At 43.3% G+C, this 6604-nt stretch overlaps 1 protein-coding gene across 2 annotated transcripts in view; it reads right to left on the reverse strand.

The window, feature by feature from the left end:
- BTBD7 (BTB domain containing 7) overlaps positions 1–6235 on the reverse strand; it is an 80105-nt gene extending 73870 nt beyond the window's left edge. Inside the window, exon 1 of one of the 2 annotated variants that reach the window (XM_044435584.1) lies at positions 6214–6235. The gene's annotated coding sequence lies outside the window, so the exon portion shown is untranslated. Of the gene's footprint in view, positions 1–5681; positions 5816–6213 lie in introns of those variants that run through there. The other variant, XM_044435581.1, reaches the window with a different exon arrangement.
- Positions 6236–6604: the final 369 nt, after the last annotated feature.

A 6604-nucleotide genomic window follows, 5' to 3' on the forward strand; every position in this document is an offset into this window, starting at 1 on the left:
GAGTCATGGGTATAGTGATTCAGATATAGAAGACACCAATTCAAATTCTCCTGTTTTCCACAGAATTTCTAAGGCATTTCACACATTACAAGTACAGCTCAGAAAAGCAAACAGTAAATACTACAGATATATTCCACAGGGAACTAAAGTAGCACACTCAAAAGGGTACTGCAAACCTGAGTTTGCCACAGCATATTATAATTTATTAGATTTACAACCAGTCTTTTTCTTGTCTAAAGAACACAAAGCAGATGACATCATTCTCCTCCCCCCCCCCCCGCTCTCAATCTTATCCCAACAACCCTGTAAGGGAGAGTCTGTGACTGGCCTAAAGTCCCCTACCTGGGAGAAACAGGGACTAGAACCCAGATCACCCAAGTATGCTCCAGCCCCAAAAAGCCTGTGAAAGTGACAAGAGTTTTCAAAACACTTTGGGCTGGAGCGAATTCATGTCATATTGCTTTTAAAGAGTTCTTTGGGCCAACAGAGCCTTCTACTGGTAGAACAGTGACCAAAGTGGTTTCCAATGACTTCTGTTCTTCCCTACAGCCACCACCCACTTCTTTTGTCATTCCAAAGGACCCTCCAATCCTGTGAAAAAGATTTGGGTTGGGTACCAAGGACTGTAAGGGCAAGTGGGGACTCCTCCTGACATACCTCCACTGAATCAAAAGGCATTCTGACAGCAAAGTGACAAACTATAAACAATAATTTTGTACAATGAAAAATGCTGGTGATGGATGCTGAAATGCTGGAATGATCATACTTTAGAAGTCAAGGTACAGCATAAAGTCACCTGAAATTCCCACATCTACCTGATTTTATTGGCCATGCAAACTACAATTATGTTCCCACAGAAAGAAGGCCAAACAGGCAGAAATTATTCAATTTTTCCCCAGGCTTTCCTATCTCCTATCAATTCAGTGAACTCAGCTCCAATCAAGTCATCAGAAATGCTATCATTGAAAGTATGTAGCCTGCTTTTCTTCACTTACAAGACCAATACTTGGTTAGGCCAAAAATGGGTATCTTGTAACTGGGGGCCTCCCATACCCTTTGGGACTGCAATCCTGAGGGCAAAGAAGTACTTCAAGTAAATGCCTAGCCTGCATAACTGCAGAGAAAAAGTTATTAATATATGATGGCATAATATAATGATGCCATTTGCTACTCTAAACAAGTTAGTTGCCCATCTTTGTAGCAGTCTATATCATGTGGCACTGTGATAGCCTGCAAGGCAAATGGTTTTAATCCTCTGTATCGTCACAGTTTACCTAATATGTGCTTGTTTAAGAAAACCACTCTAGAACTACCCTTAGTTTTTAAGCTTCATAACATACTATGTCCTGAGTCATACAACATGATAGTCCACGAAGTCTTCAGTTATCTGTGGGGGCTGTCACAACATGATGGGCATTCACAGGCTGCCAGTTTGCTATGATTTGGCATGTCAAATCATAGCAAACTGGGTTGCTTGAAGGTCAGACAATGCTCTAATAACCAGGGTGGAGAAAAATTAATGAGAAAAAATTAAAAATTAAAAATCAATTTTTAAAATTTAAATCAGATTTTTATTTAAATTTGATTTTTTAAATAAAATGCTTAAATATTTTTTTAAGATTTTAAGGACATTATAGTCCAAAGTTTATTCATCATGAAATAAGGATTCATTTTTTAATTACGTAGCATGAGGCTATATATTCATGCAATGTTTACATTTTTTGGTAAATAAATTCCATTAATCCATTCACAATGTCATACTCTTCCAGAGGTTTCTGTACAATTATAGGGCAATTTTTCTATCTAGAAGATATTATCACAGATGTTTGGTTTTACAGTTCTCAAAGCTGTGAATTTGTGTCTGCAGAGATCACTTGCCTCTTCTTCACAGCAACAATGTTACAAAATAAATGGAGTCAAGAAAAAGACCTTAATCTCACTGTTTCTTTGCAAAACTATATACACAGAATCAACCCCTTATGTTTTAAGTGCTAATTTAAAAACAACAACAACAACCAACAGAAGAAGATTGTTAGGAGTAGACTAGATCTGCAAAAGAAGCTACGTGTGAGGAAGGAGGGGCAAGCAGTAAAAATGACAGTGAAACCTTTTGAGTGGAATACTCCACAAGAACAGATCCTTCAGATCACTTTGGATCTTTCTGGGTATAGCCTGATGTTTACCATGTTAGTCTTTCTCTGGAAGAGAAAACTTGAAAAGGCAGCGGGCTGTAAGAGACCCAGTTTGGGAATATTTTAATAAAGCTCCTCTACCTATGGGTAAGGCAGGCATGCATGCAAATTCTGTAGAAAACCATGATTTAAATCTAGTCTTACTGACTAGTGATTTAAGTCATGATTTAAATCAATCTGATTTAAATAAAATCCAGCCTGCTAATAACACACCTCTCTTGGTGTGCAAACAGGCCCAGTGGTTTTTCAGGGGTATCTGGATTATCCCGTAGCTTCACATACCTCTCCTCTCCCTTCTAGGTTTTGCTATCATTTGCTATGACATATGAATTGGCATCCTACAGTTAACACTGAGCCAAATCATGGTTTGTAAATCAATTTCAAATTATGGTTTCAACAGTTACTGTGGTGGCAGGCTCTAACCACAATTTGCCATGATGCCCAGATTGGCAAACCACTGAAAATCAGAAGTGAAGGAAAGAGCATACAAGACTATACAGAGGTGCTCCCAGTCACCAAAGCAGAGTTTGGCATTATCTCTGAATGGAATTAATATGCCAAGTTCATTAAATACTCTTAGACTGAGCATAATACATTCTGGCTTTTCACCTCCTTAACGGGTATATTCCACTATCACATATAATTTCATAGCACCAAATTCTCACTTAGGAAACAACTGGCGTCTGGTTTAATAAACAAGAAATTTGAATGGTATAACGAATTATTATATGTAAAAAAAGTCAATGTAAAATTGATTGAATTGTCCAGATATGCGGAAGGTAAGAATTAACACTTGCACAGATCTATATGATCTTCAGACAAGAATCTTTGAACTAAACATTTCAAAGTCAGTGATGATTTAAGGCATGTTAATATTGATGCCCTACAAAGTTAACTCTCATGAATGTATTCTTACTGCTTTACCAGTGGACAAGCACCCCAAAGTCCAGCTTTTTAGACAGGAGAAAATCTGTTCACTACAATAGATAACAATAAAAAATGCTTGTGGATATTGTGCTATCCACTGTGCAACAAAAAACAATGAGACCACGCCAAAATTTTCTGGTAATAAGCCATTTGATCATCATTCTATTTCAAAAGTGTTTTATCTACAATCTACAAAAGTGTTTTATCTGTGTATATGCCTACCCAGATCTTCTGGATGCTAAATAGATAGTAGCATGCATTTCTATATTGACTTCCATACTTGAGAACATCAAGATTCTCTGAAGGGCCTGCTTTGGATGTTGATGAGAAAGTTTGTGCAACGTGAGAAAAGCTACCCTTATAGTCTTGGTTAAAGAAAACAGGATTATGTTATTGGATCACAAAGTGAGAGAGCTCACCATACTTGTATGCTTGCCCAAACAAGAGTGCCCACAGGGACCTTGGTGATAAGCACTTCAATGCATCCTGTGTGAAAAATTAACTAATCCCAAGTAAACAACAGGAATGGTAACACTCCATTTCTGTGTATGCTGTAGCTCACAACTGAAAGCACAATAAATATAGCAAATCCTGCAAGGCAACTTTCTTAAAAATCAATAAGGTAGATAGGCTTCAAGGGAGCAGGAGGCTTCAGTTCTCGATTTCAGAAGAAGCGCACAACTAGCTGACTGGCTGACTAAATGTCCACCTGATAAGCTATAAAAAAGCTTCTCCCAACACACTTCACACTTTGGACAGAAATGGATGATACATACTAAAGGATTTCTAGCCACTTATCTCAATAGTTCATCTCCACTGAGTGGTTTATTGATTCAATCTCTATCGTAGCTTTTAACTAATGAAGGCCAAGGCTAGCTGCCTTGAACACCTAAATCAGACAAACCTTAAAGAAAGGGATCAACACATTCCACAGTCATACAAAACTCTGTCAGTTACATTCAGAGATACCAAAACTAGATTACAAGTTTTGTACTGTAATCTAAACTTCTCAGACAACTACACCTATGGGTTTCTCCAGAGAAAGGCTAGCCAGCCTGTTTAAATGGTTGTTATACACACAATACAGTTAGCAAAACGACTGCATTAACATATGTATAGAAAAACCTTGAGGATTTTGCTGGAAAGCTGCAATTACCTCTCATAAGGCTTTAAGGGACAAACCAACCCTAAGGTAAACATTGAGTAGTGAACTGAATACTTTTCAAGCTGGTGTTCATTCTCACAACTCTGCAGAACAGTTCAGCACAAGTCTTGGTTTACAGATAGGAACCTGCAACTGAGAACTAATGATTTACTTATTTTTATTTATTATTTTGATTTGTATGCCGCTACACTCTCCTGTATCTGGGCTCTCTCTGAGACTTCTGAGTAAAAGCTCCAGGAAACAGAAGTCACATAAAGGGCACTTAGGTGAGCAGAACAGAACCTAGATGTATTTGTCCAGAGTGGATGCAAGTTATTCACTGTACAAGGAACCTGAAGTTGGTTTTTTGCTCTAGCAGTACCAGCATAGGCAGACATACAAGTCAATTCTATGCACGCTTACTCCCACATAAGCGTGTACATAACTACATTTTGCTCCAACAGACTAAGGAATGATGCATGTACAGAATCCGCCAGACAGAACTAACAATAGTTGCTACTATTTATCTACTTCCAACAGTTTGCAAGGTGCTTTACAAACTATACCTTTTTGGGGAAATGCCTTCCATATTTCTACACTACTTTACTGCCAACTTGAAGTAAGGGAAAAGTTCCTGTGTAAGCACAAACTTAAAGAAAGCCTTGAACCAAGGTCCATATTCAGTTATTGTAAATCCCCAAAGATGCTGTCATAAAGGATATTGAAATGGGGATAGAGAGACAAAAAGAAAAAGCAGAGGTGTGCAACAAAGCAGCATAGGGTGGCAAAAGCTTAGGAAGGGTCAAGTCGCAGTTTTGCTGAAAAAGCAGGGAATGGAGAACAGGGAGAAAGCTATGAGTGAGAAGAATGTGAAGATGGGGGAGGGGGGGAGAAAAGGATGAGCCTGGGGATGCGTGTCACCCACTATGACAAGAGGCGTGAAAAGGAAAGAAGAAAGGGGAGGGGGTTGGAGAAGAAAGATAAAGGGCGGGTGTTTGCTACAAGTGCAAAGAAAGAGGCTGTCAGAAGTGTACCACCTTCGGCGCAGAAGAATAGAAGGCTAAAGTAGAGAGGCCACCCAGAGGAGAGGCGAGCGGTGCCTCCCGCCTGAGGGCTCGTGGTCGCCCGCCTGCCTGTCGCCCCGGACCCTTGTTTGGGTTTTGAGGCGGGCGGCAGATAGAGAGGCAGGGAGTGAGGAACGGAGCGAGAGGAAAACTCCTTGCAACCCGACCACTATGGGGATAGGAGCGCGGAGGCAGGAATCCCGAGCTGCTCCTGGGCATGGAGTAGGAGGGGGGGGTACTGGAGCCCGTCCTGCAGCCCCACAGGGCCGGGTACGGTGTGGGGAAAGGAGGGGGCTACATACCCCCGGAGGTGCTACTTTAGTGCCCCCTTCCCCTTCCATCCCTCCTACTCACCGCGCGGGTCTTTAAGCGCCGCCCGGAGCCTCCGCTCTCTCCGGCGGGGCTCCCGCCGCCGGCCCCCAACTCAGCGGCTCCCGCTGCCCCCTCCGCCGTCTGTTCCGGCCACCGCCGTGGCCGCCATTTTGATCCGCAGCTCCGGCCAGACTCGTTCGTTCGGGCGGGGGGGAGGGGGACGGGGAGGGGCGAGGGAGGGGGAGGAGCGATCCCGGAGTCGGCGCAGAAGCGCCTTTGACACGTGGTCCGCTCCTTCGGCCGGGGGAGGCGGCGCCGAGTGAGGATTGCGGGGGAAAACAAAAAAGTCGCTTGCTGCGGAGCGCGCGGTCGCTTTTCCCGAGTGCGGTCGCGCTTCGGTCTCTCGGGGCGGGGGCATAGGGTTGTCCCCAAGTGAGGGAGGAGGACACTGCTTACTCTCTAGTAGGCACAGGCAGGGTTGCAAAACGCTTGCCCCGATCCTTGCTTCGAAAATAAGCCGCGAGGCGATCCATAAGAGGACAGCAAGGCGACAATCTTGTACCCATTTACCTACCTCGTTGGCTGCAGTGGGGTTTGCTTCTAAGTAGACGCGCACCTTAGGAGTCCATCGAATTACTGGGATTTTCCAGGGACTTCTGTTAGTCTACGCAGGAGATCCCGCAGCGCGTCAATTGGAGGAAAGCTCCCGGCTGCCAGTCTCCTCTTCACCGCCGGAACGGGGCTGCCTGCTTTCGTTCTTTCCGCTGCTGCCAACCTTATGTCCCAGCCTTCCTGATCTTGCATTGTGCGTGATAAGAATAGCTTTTCAACTCGAACGTGCTCTCCAAGATTGGCGAGGGGAGAAGAGAAACCTGCTTAAAACGAACTGCGTGGCCTTCGCAGAATCGCGAGCGCCTCTGCGATTGACTGTCAGGGCCAATAAACTGGCATGACTTTAAGTCTGC

The sequence above is a fragment of the Varanus komodoensis genome, unplaced genomic scaffold, assembly GCF_004798865.1.
Source record: "Varanus komodoensis strain SLA01 unplaced genomic scaffold, ASM479886v1 scaffold3, whole genome shotgun sequence".
In the NCBI taxonomy this organism is placed as follows: domain Eukaryota; kingdom Metazoa; phylum Chordata; class Lepidosauria; order Squamata; family Varanidae; genus Varanus; species Varanus komodoensis.